Genomic DNA, 17,501 nt, shown 5'->3' with positions numbered 1-17,501 from the left:
CTGTAAAATATATGAAAGCAAACAGCTTCATCTTTGTGCAGTTTCGCTCGTCATCGAATCTATTTGCTCTTCTTATGCATTGCTCCCTCAACACTTAGCCTGTCTGTTCACGCCTGTCTCCTCCACGCGGAGTTTACTAACCTTCGGATGGACCGTTTGTTGACTTTTGTTTTTCTCTGCCTGACAAATCAGGTCCTCGGAGGACTCAGACTCTCGACTGAAAGCGAAAAGTTCCATGTCGCTGAGGCAGGCCTGTCATCACCGCTCAGCTGCAGCGTGAGACAAAGCTGTTCACGGAGCAGACAGGAGATGGGAGAGAGAGTTGTCGGAGACCGCCATGCTTTTAGTAACAGATTTGGACACACAGACAAGCATTGGAGCAATGCAGGCATTTACACACATCTCTACATTAAAAATACACACACACACACACACACACACACATACACACACACACACACACACACATATATATTGTCCTCAAGGTAAGCACAATCAAACTCCATCTGTCAGGAGAAACATAAAATCCTTTGTTTTTATTTGAGATTTATTTATTTTTCCTCTGTCGAGCACTAAATATTCATGTGAAACCCGATTTTACTGTTTGCTTTCTAACATTTCGCTTCAAGCATCCAGTTTTCACGCGTTTGTCTGCACTGCATTAATAATGTAAAAAAGAAACAGCCATTACTACTCAGGTCCCACAAACACCTTGGTTTGAAAATCGCATAAATACTAATAATTTACATTTGTTACATATTTAAACCTTGTTTTTAAATTCACACACTTCCTTAATATTCTGAAAATCATCTGAAACTTCACTGGCAGTTTGAGCTTGAACCCTCTTGTCGGTACTGCATTACTTTGTAACGTTTTTCTCCTTCCTTGTTTTTGTTACTCTACACGAAATGAAAGTTATACTGAAGTTTGTTGCACACGTAGTGTCACTGCTGTAAATCGCCTGCAGGAGGGTTTCTTTTGCAGATGTGACGTGCTAAACTGTATTGTCATTTCCGTCTCCTGTAATGACTGAGTAGTTGATGCCAGACTGCAAAACACGTTTGGACCTGCACCACAATCAATATCTATCTGCATACTATGAGCTGTGATGGTGACGGCATTTCAGAAGCACCCTGAACTTTTCTTTTTGGAACTAAGAATACAGCCATCTCCTGCTCTGACAACAAAGCTGTCCTTCTCCAAAAGTCCTGTTAATTCTGTGTCCCAGACCTTTGGCTTCTTGAAAAGTCTGCAATAGGTTATCTGGTGAGCAGATAAGGTCAGCGGTTCAATTCCTGGCTTCTCCATCCTGAGATAAGGTAATGAACCCCAGGTTTGCTTCGATGCATGCACTGGGGTATGAATGTTGGTTAAATCACAGAGGTATAGAAAAAGGTGTTGTATGTGAAGGACTCAAATAGAGTAGAAAAGTGCTCTATATAAGTGCCAGTCCATACTGTAAGTCAGCCCAGGGTTTCTCAGTCTAGCTATGAACAGGTTCACATAAATGTAGCTGTGATGGAAACACGACCAATAAAGATAAAATCATTTTAGAAAAACATGAAGTGCTTAAATAGATATTACAGGCTGGAAACAACAGCCGGCACAGACAAAAACAGCAACGTTTGAAAGTGTGAGAGAAATGTGCTGTATGAATGTGTGCGAGCATCAAGCATTTCAGGGAGTCGACTGGGAACGTGCTACTATTTTAATAGAGTTTAGCCTCCGTGAAGCCAGGAAAGAAAGCCAGCAAAAATGTGCAACTGTGAAATCTAACAGACTAATCAGTATCACAGCTCTTATCATTAAGACACTGGTGTAATCCATCAGATCCTCCTGGTGTACCCGGGAGAATCTGTTGTTATTCCATTCAATTAAAGTTCAGATGTGTGGACGTACTGTTAAGCCCAGATGGTGTTTAGGGGGTCTGAGAGCAAATCAAGAATAAAAAAAAAACTGAATTTAAATGTAGGCTTAGACTGCGTGTCAATTTTATATGAAGTCTAAGTACAAGTACATTTATTTGTACTTGCTCTTAAAGTACTTACAGACTAATAAACGGTTTTAAATCATTTGCAGGCGATATATAATAAAGCAAGAATAAAGTTTCTTCTAATTCCCTTCATCGGGAAAAGAAAGCAATTGGACACTTTTAAAAGAAAACGTTATTAAATGTATTAAATTAATTTATTTCTTGCGCAGTAAAGTCTGGCGATTTTCCAGGAACAGTGATGATATTCTTCCAGAGAATTAACCCGTCAGCAGGCAGCGATTTTACACCCGCTGATCTGTAATCTTGAACACGACCTGCTCTGGACTGGGTCAGCTTTACAGCATTGGTTACTATAGTGATATACTAACAAAAAACAACCACATTCATAACACTGAAAACCTGAAGCTGTCCCTGACGTTGCCTCTCTGAGCCTGAAATATAACAGCATTGTTCAGACCCAATGCAATCAAATTTTAAACCTGGAATTTCTATTGTGTTACTGTAATCAGATTACAGTAACGCGTAACTGTAATCTGATTACTTTTTTCAAGTAACGAGTAAAGTAAGGGATTACTATTGCAAAAACGGTAATTAGATTACCGTTACTTTCCCGTAGGAACGCTGCGTTACTGCGTTACTAAAACCGTGATTTTTTTGCGAGAATGTCTCATGACAGTGACGTAAGCGAGGGCAACGTTTGTGACAACAGCTGTGTGCAGATCAACAATGGATCATATATCGAGTGCAGAGAGAGTATGAGCGTGCAGCGTTTAAAGCGTGGAAGTACTGACCTTACTTTGAGTTTGATTCCATAAAAAGTAACAAAAACATTAGTGTCCGTTGTGCGTGGGAAGAAAACTTCTTTTTACAGCGAAAAAACCCCTAAACTTCCGAGCAAGCACCGAGTAGCTACGAGGTAATGGGAAACTCACAGAGAAACTCACGGATTCTTCCACTGACCGCTGCACACCTGCACCAGGGTAACCCTCCGCCTAGCCCACTCCTGCTTTACAGGTGAAAATAAAATCAAAGACTAGCGGTCCTGTTGCTCTATTTATTTTCTGCTGTGTTTTACTTGCATCTATTTGAAAGACTGAGTGTAAACACACAAAAATTATTTTTTTTAATGAGCTGGAATGTGCAGAAAATAGGTTTAAATGTTAAACTAATTTCTTCTAGTCAGAGAATGTTGCAGATAATTAAATTTTTGCTTGATGCATAAAGTTAAAAGATTAAAACTAATAAAACAAGTTTTAAAAAGAGACTTTTCCATTTGATTACATTTTGTATGATGGATTATGCAGAAAAAGTAGAATTGGGCTGAAAGATCTATCACTTTATCACCTATTCAGGTTGTAAATCGTGTTTTTAAAAAGTAACTAAGTAACTAAGTAATTAGTTACTTTTGAAAATAAGTAATCAGTAAAGTAACGGGATTACTTTTTTGGGGGAAGTAATAGGTAATTAGTTACTGATTACTTTTTTCAAGTAACTTGACCAACACTGGTGGTATGGCTGACAGTTTAACAACATAAGAATTTTACTGATTTGCCGAAGCTTAGATGGTCCATCTTCTCCTTGTTTGCCACCTGAGCACTACTAAAGTTTCCTTTAGAAAAGATGACTTTGTAATCGAGCCCTCCCGAGCTCTGAAAATCCCTGCATGCAAATCTCAGGCAGGGACTTTGAGATCTCTAGTTGGTATCTATTCTTAGAACCTGCTTCTATCATGTGACTTTTTCTCAACATCGTTTGCAACATTAATTTTGAATGCTTGACTATAAATATAAGGTGTAAAATACAAGTACTCTCAGTCGGTCTCAGATGAGGCAGTGTCAGGCTTGCGCGTGCAAACATCCAGCTGTTTCCTGGTTGCAGTCTATACCAGCGCAGATGTGCACAAGAAAAAAAAAAAAAAAGAGCAGTGGGGGGGTTGAGACATTAAATTTTGACCAGTGGTGGGAGGGTTAACTCTGAATGAATGAGAATGCTCTTCACAAGCCCAGAGGGTCCTGCAGGCTCCCACTTGACTTCACACTGAATCAATACCTCTTTGATTATTACTTGTTTACAAAGGCAGTGTGGGTTGCTGCACCGTTGCACTGGATTGCATTAGAATGTGCAGGTATTCACTTTATTATGTGCACTTATTTTGGTGGCACATTGAAATAAATATCACAAGAAGCAGCTCGTAAGGGAACGCAGTCCAGGATTTTTAAATGGAGTATATTATCTGTGCCCATGTTGATATTACAATCCTCCTCCCTTCCAGCGAAATGGATCCACATCCAGAAGTTGTTTTAAAGGCTTGTACACATCTTCAAAGCAAATTTATTGACCTGCTTTGTTCTGCCTTTTCCTTCCTCTCACCATCGTCCCACTTTGTGCACATGGCTTCACACTGCTGACATCAAATACACGTGAGGCCCTGACAATTAGTGGGGACTGTTGTAGAGTAATTAGTGGAAAGGAAGTAAGCCTCCAATTTCCTTTAGCCCCCTAGAGAGCATCGATAGAGAGCATGAGACACTCATGCATGAACACATGTACAGTACACCAAGAAAAACACAAATACAAAGATTTGTTGAGCAGTGCTGACAAACAGAAATAGTCCTTGAATTCATTTTTAATGCTGTATGGTGCTATGGTATGGAGCTTATTAACTGCAGAGCTGGAGTAGTGACATATACTAATACTACTACTAATAATAAATATTAAAGCAAGGGAGAGCAAAATGTCAGAAGACGGAGAAAAAGCAGTGAAACTGAAAACGGACAAAATGCTACAAGGAAAAACAAGCCAGAGAAGAAGAAACCGCTAAAGATGTAACGTAATAAAGAACGGGCACAAATGGCATTTTTACTAACCTACCTTATGCTATCTTTACAGTGGCTGTAATCAGTGTTTTATAATAAAACTATATCAAACGTGAAAGGGGTCTCCCATCACGATGAAGCTAGTGAGAATTATCAGCTGAATTTGCAGCTCCTCTCTGCTTTATGGAGCTTTATATCAAGTTTCAGCTCATTGTTTTGCTGTTCAGTCTGTAAATTCACCGCTATAGTTCACTCAGACTACGCTCGTGAAATTTTTCAGCTACAACCGACAGACTTTTTCAGCAAAAATAAGCTCTTAAAACTCACTGCACTCTACCTGCTTAGCACCAAATGGCAAACGAGGACATTTAGCAGCAGAAGAGCCGAACGCTTCACTAATAAGTAAGCAGAGAGCAAAAGACTGGAGGACATTCACATTGAGGAGTACACTATATTGCCAAAAGTATTTGTTTGTCTGTCTTCACACACATATGAACTTAAGTGACATCCCATTCTTAATCCATACAGTTTAATATGATGATGTCAGCCCACCTTTTTGCTTCAAATCATCTGGGAAAACATTCTAGAAGGTTTAGGAATGTTTATGGGAATTTTTGGACAAGGAGGCCTGACTCTCAGGATCCACTCTAATTCATCCCAGAGGTTTTCTATCAGGCCAGTTCTTCCACACCAAACTCATCCATCTCTATGGACCTTGTTTGTGCACTGTTGGAAGAAGAAGATGCCATCACCAAACTCTTTCAACAACAAACTGCCCCCCGTGTGTGCTTGCTTTGATGAATTACTACATTATGTAGTTTTTATATATATACCTGTGTTCCAATTCAAGGTAGAGCATTGTTCTGTGCTTTTTAAATGTATTTATTTATTCTTTTTTATCAGCACCAGTTGTTACTTTCATATTTTGTATTTATTATTGTTACTAATGTTCACTGTTCTTAGAAAAGCTTCACAAATACTGGACATAACTGGCAGTGCACAACTGTGCACATAAAAATACATTATCTATCCATCTGTTGACAAACACACACACACACACACACACACACGTGTCCCAAGGCTAAACAAGGACACTAAAGGCTGTCATCAGACCACTAAAATGAGTTGATTTGTTTAAGGTGTCGTGATGCTGAAGGACACGGAAGGTTGTCCTCTGGCACCAGATCAGCTTCTAGGTGTTGTCCTCTGAGGTCTAATGTAGTTATGCATCACATGATCACGTGCTGTGCGCGTGCATGTGTGTGTGTATAATTTGCGTGCACACAGACCAGCATTTCTACCCTAAGTAATCCTTGAGTGATTGCTGGGTTAGAGGGGAGCCGTGGGAAGAAACGGCTCAGAGCTTCTTCTGCTCTAATGCAGTATTCATCACTACACCTTCCCCAAAATTTATTATTCATGTTTCTTTACCAGCTGTCATGTCCAAGCGACCCATATCATAGTGCCGGCTTCTGACGGGAACGCCGTTGTTGTCTGCTCTTGATCACCACCTGCAGTCCCCCCCTGTTCCTATAAACCCCTCCCTTTATTCTGTCTTGCTCTTTCAACAATTTTCTGCCTTGTCATCTCTCACCTTCCCGTCCTCCTCCACTAGTCTCATCCGTTTCCTTTTACTGTGTTGTTTCTCATAAATGTCTCGGGAGAAACGACAAAAACAATTCAAGCTTTGGCACAAAACGTGTGTGTCTGTGAAACCACTGGTTGTGGTAGAATACGCCCTGGTTCAAGTCTCTGCATTAGCCGGTTCTTTAGTGTAATAAATGAAACTAAGATTTAGCTCTTTTTTTGTTTAACGACAAACTATTTTTGTTGTGATTTTAAATATTTTGTCGCTCTGCAGTCACATAGTGAAATTCTGAAAGCTTAAAAGCAGACAGATACACAATAAAGACAAAACATAGTACACATGATGTAATGGCAGACATTAATGTGTATTTTGATAGAAAAAATTAAAAGAAAACTACTTAAATGTAGACTTGTGAGGCTGCAGAGCTCTGTGTGCACACTGCTGAGAAAAGACACACTGTAAAGCACTGTTTGTGCTCGCTGCAGTTTTCATTATGTGTGAATAAAAAGTTGCAATTGTTTTGAGCAATTATACTATTTTCCTCTCTGAAGCTCCAACTTCAGTTCAACATTGAAAGAGCAACAGGAAACCAGGACTCTGAAGGTCTCAAGGACAGAGACGCGGCTTTGACACCTAGCTCATAGCCTTGCACAACTCACTTGCACTAAATATATGCTTATTCTGGTAACATCACCTTCTGCTATATTAACCCTCTTATCGTCAACTATTACAGCAATATCAAAAACGAGATGCCTTTTTTCAACATTAAATAATAGCGCAAACAGCAGTAAATTGCCTGCCGCAAACCATTAGTAAATCTGGTGCTCGGCCAGGACGAAATCGATGTTGACACAGCAGATAATTATCACACTCTGACATCATTACATTACAAATCATGAGATCTTTCAACTGGGATCAGCAGCGATAAGTGACCATGTGTGAGCGTTTATTCGTTTACAGGTAGTATGAAGGTGTGAAATGTTTGTACGATTAACAGGACAAAGAGGCTATTCCGAAAGTGGGACTGTTACTATATTTATTAATAAGCTTCCTCTTTTACGGTGACATGATCAGTTGTGGCTTGCGTGAGTAATCACAGAGCTGACAGCTGGACGTATGTTGCTGTAATTAAGGCTAGAATTTCAACATATTATTCATTACGTTGAGTTTTTAAAGACAAGACAGCTGGGTCAAAAAAAAAAAAAAAAAGGCTGTTACTAGACAGTCATAGAAGAAGAAAATTATATTCAAAAATAATAAATTTCTAGTAAAAAATTTGTTAACTTTGAGTTCTTGTGAAGGGTAAGGTCCAATTCGATTCACTTTTATTTATATAGCGCCAAATCACAGCAACAGTCATTGCAAGGTGCTTGGTGACAGTGGGAAGGAAAAACTCCCTTTTAATAGGAAGAAACCTCCAGCAGTACCAGGCTCAGACAGGAGTAGCCTCTGACCAGCTTGGAGTGACGGGAGGAGATCAAGACAAAAGACATGCAGGGAAAGAGACAGAAATTAATAATATCTAATGATTAAATGCAGAGAGGTGTATAAAGACACAGTTAGTGAAGAAGAAACACTCAGTGCATTATGGGAAGCCAGTAGCGCAGACCTAACTAAGGGATGGTCACCTGATTCAGCACCAACGACAAGATTTAGTTCAGTTGTTAAAACAATATTCATATTTAGAAATGAAACCACAAAAAAATACAAAAAATAAAGTTTATTTATTTAACTTGATAAACTGCCCTGAGCCATCCTACTCAACCTCTCTGCATTGAATCATATCTGTTATTAACCTCTGTCTCTCTTCCACAGCATGTCTTTATCCTGTCTTCCTTCTCTCACCCCAACCAATCACAGCAGATGGCCCCGCCCCTCCCTGAGCCTGGTTCTGCCGGAGGTTTCTTCCTGTTAAAAGGGAGTTTTTCCTTCCCACTGTCGCCAAAGTGCTGCTCATAGGGGGTCATATGATTGTTGGGTTTTTCTCTGTATGTATTATTGTAGGGTCTAGCTTACAATATGAAGCACCTCAAGGCGACTGTTGTTGTGATTTGATGCTGTATAAATAAAATTTAATTGAAATGAACCATACATGCAGTCCCCATCACTGCGCCTTACCAAATTAAATCACTACAAACTAATAAAGAACCGAAGACTGACTCATTTCATAAAAACAATGCAAGTACACATTTAGTTTTTTCTTATATAGAGCATTCAAATCTGCATGAGTTACAAATGATTCAGCTCTGTAGGAACTTTTGTGTTATTTTGAATATTGTCTTATGATGTGGTAACAATTTCTTGTTTTCATTGACTTGCAGATATTTCAGTGACATTCTTCAACTCACTGGGACATTTAGAGATTTACTAGGAGAGTTTTAGCAATAGTTGGTGATGAAAGTCAATCAAATATTCATATGAACTGGTCTCAGCAGTGCTGCTAGCAGTTGTGTTGTCTGAACTGCCATTAGTCCTAACCGTGCCAATAACAAGGGGCTGTCACTTCACGGCACCCACTCGCTCAACAGTGATTCATGTTAACGCTCACTGAAAGTACGAGTGCGTTCAGTGAAGACGACTTCCAGTTGGGATACCTTTGTTTTCTTTAAAACATGTTGAACGCTTTTCTTGTGAGAGACATTATGAGCACTTTGATGATGCCCAAGAGCACTTTCGTTCCACCACTTTTACTTTATCTACTACCAACATGTACGGTTGTTGTTTGCAGCCTTCGATGTGCTTTTTAAAAGAGAGCGATTCAGACAGGGTTGTAGGAAAGGATGCAAGTAATCTCTGATGAGCTCTCCAGAAGAGCCAAAACAATTGCACACACAGAAAATGACAGATTTCTAAGAGACGATAAACTGTACACCAGCAAGAAGTTTGCAGTTGTTTCAAACCCAACAATCTGACTAGAACACCAAATCACTTATGTGCTTGGACGTGTTTTGCACTGTGGACGTCCTCTGATTGAGAGAAGACTCTGCTGTTACTATTTACAGATACACACATTTCCAGTAGCTTTTCGAGGACTTTCAGCATTATGGCTCAAAGCACTCAAGATATTCAATTTTTATGGTATGTACGCAAGATGGACCGTAAATGCATCCGACTATTCTTGGAGCCGACGAGCCGGCAGGTTATATCCCATTTTCAACAAAAGCAATTCAATCTAGTCAACATATCCACCGAGAAAGCCCGAAGAGCGACGATCCAAGGACTACGGGGCACTTGGGAATGCAGTTTCCCTTTGGATTTCTGCACGGAGACGTGGTCCAGCGACACCATCACACGAGGGAACACACTGGTGCCAAATTTTAGACTTACAGTGTCGAATCCTCTCTGTGTGAAAAACGCTGCTTAATTCAGCTGAAGTTGGCACACACTCTGAAACTGAACAGACTGTACAGCGAACCCCTGAATGCAATTACCCCACATCTGTGTTTCCATATCAAGACACCACACAGTAATTCTATCCGACAGGGACTAACCTAGGCATTACTGAATACTTTTGAGTACTTTGCATATAATCTGGATACCACGTAGATCCCTACGTGCAGGAAGAAGGTCCACGTCCAATGCCAATTACATGTACCACTTCAAATAAGTGCCAAGCATGTCGATGCGAGCCGCTGAGTAATTCTGCTGTAAAAGTGTAGCCAGAATAAGCCAACAGAAATCAGCAGAAGAGATTCTGATATCTAACTATACCCACAAACTTGAGCTGGCTGGGTTTTAGGAAGGACAACAAGTATAATATAATGAACCTTGCGCTCTAAAAAAGGATTCAATATACTCGAAATACCTGCAGCTCATCTCTAATTCCTGTGCACTCACAGCAGCAGACAGATCATGACAAACTCTCTGCTTCTAGAAATCCACTTAACACGAAACACCTCTGGCTTCTCAGCTACAGTGCCATTCGTTTCTGCTGAGCAGAAACACACGGCGAGAGCCACACTGCTACAGACAGCAGATGATGCAGACAGTAGTAAACAGGACAGAGTGCCAGCCCCGACTAATGACAGAAAGCTGGGGCAAGCCCAACAGTGGACTCAGCTTCTGGTGAAGCTCTGGAAGACTGCAAAGTAACCAAGCAAAGCAACAACAGAATCTGCCACATCGCCGAGACGTTTCTCTCCAAAGTGCAGAATCAAGGTTGCTGAGGATGAGCAGGCTAGAGTAAGCCACATTGCAAAGTAATAGCAGCCTTACCTCTTAGTCAGATGCCAAAATCAAAGGCTTGGGAAGTCAGAAAATCATAGAGCTGGTTAAGCAGCTACAGGAATTCTCAGCTGGTCAGAAGGAAACTCTTAGGATCCAATTTCTTCTGTTATTTTGGGAATAATCTCTTTAGTTTAGAGGCTGGAGTCCAGCAGCAGCAGCAGCAGCAGACGGCTCATTTCCATGTGCAACACAGGTGCCTCTGACATGCTTCTTCTTCCCTTCAGGGGACCGGGGCGCCTCAGACTGCGATCTGGCCGGGGCAAAGAAGTGGATAAGAGTAGTGACAGCTGAAGTAGTAATATTCCTGTCGGCGCAAAGAACTGATCATCCTTCTGTGTGAATTAAAGCGGCGAGGAAGAAGATCCAGTGCACCAGAGCCGCAGAGCGCACAGCCGGCGCAGCACACTCTCTGTCGCTTAAATCCCCCCAAAATGGGCTGATGCTGGGCAGACGGCAAGCAGATCAACAAAGCGCGGAGAGAAGAGGTGCTGTTGCATCAACATTTCTCTGAGTCTAGTTTTCTGTTTGTTTAAACGGGGAAAAAATAAACCCTGGAAAAAAAATCACCAAAAGAGCTCCAACAGAATCAGCACCGGCATCATCTCCTCTCCGGGGCTCACTCAAGTCTGCACAGGACCGATGTGACTGAGACGGACAGAGAGAGAGAAAGAAAGAGTGAAAGTGTGCGCATGCATGCATATATGTGTGCGCGCAATACAGGAGGACGGGCGGAGAGAAGAGAGCGGAGAGATGCGAACAGGCGGGAGGCTGCGAGCGCAAGTGGAGCCAAAGAGCGATGTGAGAGGAGAGGATGCTCGGAGGAGGAGGAGGAAGGTTGAGGGGGAGATGCCTGGAAGAGAGAAAGTGAGAGAGAAAGTGAGCAGAGGGGAGGGAGCTGCTTGCACCGTCAGTGACTACATTAACAGAACTGAGTAGGTGGAGTTTTCCTTGCAGGAGCTGAGCGGGGATCATGGTTTGAAACGGAGAGAGAGCGACACACGAGGGAGGATGCAGAGAAGAGGCTGAGTCCTAAAATCACTGACAGAGGGAAGAATCGGGGTGTTTAAAAGGTTAAAGAAACCTGAGGAGGGATTCTCTCCCAAAGCAAAGTGGAATTCGTGCACAGAGTGGAGGTGGTGGTGTCTGCTGGGGGTTGGCAGAGTCCTCCACCTGCAGTGAAGCTGGCACACCGACAGCCCGCCTCTTGCCAGGGGTCGTAAACATTGATTAGAATATTTAAAGACGCACGCACTCACGCACGGGATGGAAACACGTGGACACTTTAAGACCCTGTAGGCGCGCGCACACACACACACACACACACACACACACACACACACACACAAGCGACGTATATTTACACAGCTGCACTGTATAAACTTATAAACTATTTATAGACTTGTTTCAGCCTTCTCTTTATTTGGATATGGATTTCACTTTATTGCCTATTTTGTGCTCCGTCTTTAATTTTTGACTTTATAGACATATTTATGTGTTTGATCGTGTATTTACACATTTCATACGCACACTTTGTGCTTACTGCAGGTTGTGTTGTAACTGTAGGGAACGTGTGTGAAGCGCTGTAGGATTTTTCCATGCAGATGCGCTGTTTCCTGTCAACACATTCTCGTGTTAGGGCACCGGCTTCTGTCAGGGTCAAGCTGTAAAACTATTCCTTCAGCTCCCCATAGAGCGCCATGTTAACATGCCTTCAGCCATGAAAATAACGGTTTCCTCTTAAAGTCGTAAAAAATAAAATCCATTCTGATACTTCCCAGGCCTAAAATCAGGAATATGGTTCACTTGACTGACAAATATGGTGGCCTGAAGTTGTTGACCCCGCCCCCTCCTCCCCAAAAACCAATCACTGACGTCAGAGTGGCCTCATCCATTTGTTAAATACAACCCATGCATAGGATCTGTCAGCTGTATGTGAGCAGCTATGTTGTAGACTCTCATAGCGTGCTTTGAGCGACGGGGCTTCACCTTGCCCACTCCTCATTTACATGTAATTGAGGTCAAGCTGGCTTCCTGTGAATCCAACAGCATGACTCAGGATTTATGGAAGCTCTTGAAAGACTTGGAGAGTAGCCATTGTTGCTCTACAGTGAAGATAAATATTCACAACACGTTCTCACTCCCAAAGCGTAACATTTTAGGCTAGGTGACAAATCGTCAACATATTACGTTTTCGGCTACCCACCACGTTCCTAAATGACGACCTCGGAAAAATGAGAACCGTATGGACTCAATCTACACATGTTCGCTCTTTTTCTTCAAATCGCTTAGAAACACGCTATTTAACATCATTAAAGTCCTGGTTAAGCTCAGGAAAAAGGTTATGGTTAGGGCTAGGGATAAGGTTAGGTTTAGGGCTGGAATACAGGGCTGGAACGTCTATTACCGCGGGAGCGTCATTGCACTGGATTTCAGCCATAACCCGCCGCGTACCATAAGAACGCCGAAGGTCTCCTTTTGCGTTCCTCAGGAACGCCGCGGGACGTCACAAAACGTCGGCATGTTACGACTCGGGAGTGAGAACGGGCTGATATTCACGGTGCTGAATCTGTTTCTTATGTCCAATATTTCTAGAAGCACATTTTGCTGTATTACTCTCATGTGCAAAGTGATGTTGTTTGAGAATGAGCCACCGATAGAAGTTTTGGTTTGTTGGTGTGAGGGTTACTGGGAAACAAAGTGATATCAGCAGATAAGACTCTTCTGCGTATGAAGTTCCACATTTGAGGCTGGAGGTGGTTGAATGATTGTACGTGTTCATCATTTCCACACTTCCCAGTCGCCGTCTGCGTAACCAGCCATGCTATGCACCCTGCTAGTGAATTTCAAGCATCAAGGTGAAAAACTTCTAATCTTCCTGAAGAGATGAAGTTTAGGGCATGCTATGCATGTAGCATGATTTGATGCCTCTGGGAAAATTCGCCCAAAAAAAAAAAAAAAAAAAAAAAAAAAAAAAAGGAAGAAGCTTTGAATGTATCTTTTGCCGATCAAAAATGAAAATGGCTTCTGTGGAGCTCATTTTGCATCCAAGACATTTTTTAGAAATCTGTGTGCATAAACAGAACATTTGAAGGGTGGAAGCAGACTGCCTGGATGACGTGTTCACCCAATCAGGTGCAGGTCAGAGTCTGTCATCACTGACACCTGCTGTCCTCCTACAGCCACTCTCTGTTAGAAGCTAACTCAATGAGCATCTTCCTTCTGTGACAGCATGAACTCGGTGCATACACACCAGTGGACACCTACCATTTATCAGCCAGGACACCTGGAGCTTTCTGTTTTGCACTTCATCATCACGCGTTCTTCTTTTCCTTGAATTTGTTGATTAGGTTTAATCACAAAACACTACTTCTGCAGGTAAAAACACAAGCGTCCACCACAAGTTGATTTATGATGGTTACCCGGTCTATTTAAATAGACGGAGTGTGATGAGATCCAACCGACAGATCTGCACTAAAGCTGGTTTGGTCACGGCACAGACAAAGCAATGTTATTCAAGACTCCGAGAATGAAAACGGGATTGTTTTTGCTTTTTTGTCGTGCACTTGAATTTATTGTATTGAAAATATGTATGCACAAAATTGCCTCCTCGGGTGACATTTTAAAGTTGAAAACGTGATCCTGTTAGTGCTCTGAAGTAGAAAAGCAATGCTTGTAATGCACCTTTGACATTTCTGCGCTTGCAAAAACATGCAAGTACAATATGTGCTTTTATTTGTTCTAAAATGAGCATATATACGCCCCACTGCGCACACACACACACACACACCAAGATACACAATTGCTTAAAGAGCAGAATTTTCCACAACTATACACACATACATTGCACCTGATATACACACACCTAATTTGCTGAGAAAGCTTTTTGCGCTGATGCAATCAATACTTGTTATGAAAATAATACTGGCCTGTTTGTTAAGTGATGGAAGGTTAAGGGAAAAAAACAAAAAAAACACTGTATATAAATTCTTTTCTTTGTAGAGGCACATTCATCAAAATCGGTTTTTCTTCTTCTTTGGTTGAGTGCAGCAAACAGCATGTCTGAGCAGTGCATGCAATTATAAAGACATGCTTCTGTAAGCAGCCGTCTATATTAGCAGCTGGAAAGCCAGCTTACTGCCACTGAACACTGAGAGCGTCTCAGGACACAGTTTGTGGTCAAATGAAGAGGATAATTATAGGTGACCTTTGCCAATAGCAATTAAAATGAACTGTTTTGTCCCTAATTTTGAGCTTAAGTAAGGGACGGGTTAGCTTCAGCTCCAGCTTTTAGGTTTTTAGAGCAGGGATGTCACTCGATGCTGTTATCGTCAACTGCATGGCATGCTTTTACAAAGTAAACAAGCATTCTTTAAAAAACAAAAAAACGCTGGAGAAGCATTCAAGGCAACAGCTTAGTGGAGATAACGCAAGTGTTCAAGGCCAGAAATGTGACAAAGGAGAGACAGATCAGCTTAAGAAACCTAAATACAAATATGTGCCTGTTGTTCTCTTTGATGCAGGAACACAGTGACGCTCACTGATAGCAGACATGCTTATCAGAACTATGACCTGTGGGGTGGAAAGACTTTTTCTTATTATTATGGGACAAATTTTTGTCAAAGATTTTTTAAAATTTGACTCCTGATTCTAAACATGAAGTTCTGGCTGCCGAGCAGTGAGGACTTTCTGAAGCTGTCAAAGGAAAAAGGCGAATACGTTTCGCTCTAACGTCTGTGGAAAATCTCTCTGAATGTCGGGATGTCCACTTTTTTCATACGTTATCAGCCCGCTGAATAACTTATCACTTGTTATCAGTCCCATACATGAGGCCAGTAGGGGGCCTCCTCTGCCTAGTAGTGGGCAGTTACAGTCCTGATCAAAAGTTTAAGAGCACTTGAAAAATGGCAAAAATAAAAAATAAAAAATAAAAAGATAAATCATTGTTGGAGCATCACAAGGTTCCAAGTAGAGCTTCAACACGCAACAAGAAGAAACGGGAGAAAGACAAAACATTTTTTTGAGCATGCAATTTATTGAAAGCAATGCTGAAACTGAAACAGCTGATTAAAAGTTTAGGACCACACCTCCAAAACACTCATAAGTCCCCCAAAATCTTTTGTTAAAAGGGTTGGGGTAATAAGCAAATGCTTCAGCCAATACCTTTTGATTAGCCTTGTCTCATGCTTTCTTGCTTTGTGGTAGATCTTTGTTCTGTATTCATTGAGATATTTGAATGCTGATCAGTAAAATGAAATAAAAACAAAGTTCCAAACATGAACTCAATAAGTAGCTCCACCGTTATTGTTGCTCACTTTAAAAAGCAAGGGTTTCGATGAGGTGAGTGGGAAGAGTGGTGAAGACGGAGTCCATTTTTGGAAACTTTCCTGGCCATCCATCCCCAAAGGGTTTTAATTGGATTTAGATCAGGGGAACACGCAGGATGGTCCAAAAGAGTGATGTTATTCTCCTGGAAGAAGTCCCTTGTCCTGTGGGCACTGAGTATTGTAGCGTTGTCCTGTTAAAAAACCCAGTCATTACCACAAAGACAAAAGCCCTCAGTCATGAGGGATGCTCTCTGCAACACCTGGACATAACCAGCGGCCGTTTGACGCCCCTGCACCTCCTGAAGTACCATTGTTCCAAAAGAGCAATGCAATTCCACATTTGGAGGTTGATTGGAGTGGCAGAAGCTTAAAAAACAAACAGTTGTCAGTAGCGTGAAAGTTTGAGGTCTGGCTTTTGCACAGTTATGCACCGTTTAGGTTCCAAAAATCCAACCAAAGTACTCTGTCTACCTACGATTTACCACTGCAGATGCTATAGGCAGTTCTTTAAATGGCTGCATGTCAGGAGAACAACCTCAGGAAAGCAAAGAATCACGGGCCCAGAGTTAATTCATGTACATGGACGATTACCTGACACCTTCCGTCGACTACAGAAAGTGTAGGCAAAGCGCGCCAGGCATTCACTCGGAGTTTATTATATACTGTCCTCTCACGTAACACTCATGGGTGGAGTACAAGTTAGGAAAAAACAACTTCTTATCTGTTGCTTGCATACGAGGCTGCACAGGATGCAAGCTTGCAAGACGAAGAGGAACAAGTTGATTAACGGTCTTGTAGTAGGTTAAAACAATACATGTGGGTGTTTGTCTAAACTTGAGCAGACACTTTGTTTTTGCTGACACGCTATATACAGGCGTCACTACGCAATTCAAATAAGGCTTAAACATAAACAATTATCACAGTTGAATAAAGATAATAAAGTAATATAATTCAAAATCTTTCAACACTGCATAATCAGTATTATTTCATTGCTCTGTTTATCACAGATTACAATGAATGAAAACTACTATTGAAAGTTTTGGGCATAATGAAGTAAAGCACTGTCCTAGCATTACCTTTGCTTAGTTGAATTCTATATTTTATTTAATTTATGTGTAATTTCATTTTTGTGAGACTAGAACCTTCCAAAGCTGCTGAGGAAATCAACATTTTGAAGAGCTGCATGCAAGCTAAACACGACTCTGCAAAATGTATGAGGAGCAAAATACCCAAACACCAACGGCTAGCTGTTATTCAGCTGAAGCGCTAAATCTGTCACTCAGAGGGAGTTTCACAGGCTCCCTGTTGGTCATGTGGTAGAGGAAATGCTCCAGAGTTGAGCTTTGCTGACACAAAAGTGCTCCACTATTAGTCATTGAAAGTAATATCTTAAAATCATTGTTGTGCTGACATTTCAAGTGTTTGTACTTAGTAATTATTGGACTCAGATACTCTGTATAAGCTGCCGAAAAGAAGAAGATAAAGATGAACGTTTTCTCAGTGATGCAGTTTTATTGAAGTCAGATAATGCAGTGTTACTGCCTTATCATTGT

The 17,501-nt window shown here is 41.3% G+C and overlaps 1 protein-coding gene across 1 annotated transcript in view; it reads right to left on the bottom strand.

The window, feature by feature from the left end:
* sgcd (sarcoglycan, delta (dystrophin-associated glycoprotein)) overlaps positions 1–11,241 on the bottom strand; it is a 484,520-nt gene extending 473,279 nt beyond the window's left edge. Inside the window, exon 1 of the mRNA XM_006785143.3 lies at positions 10,613–11,241. The gene's annotated coding sequence lies outside the window, so the exon portion shown is untranslated. The remainder of the gene's footprint in view (positions 1–10,612) is intronic.
* Positions 11,242–17,501: the final 6,260 nt, after the last annotated feature.

This window comes from Neolamprologus brichardi, chromosome 10, assembly GCF_056152115.1.
Source record: "Neolamprologus brichardi isolate AB-2024 chromosome 10, ASM5615211v1, whole genome shotgun sequence".
Lineage (NCBI taxonomy): Eukaryota > Metazoa > Chordata > Actinopteri > Cichliformes > Cichlidae > Neolamprologus > Neolamprologus brichardi.
The sequence above is the reverse complement of the archived record's forward strand: the minus strand, read 5'-3'. Positions and strand labels throughout refer to the sequence as shown.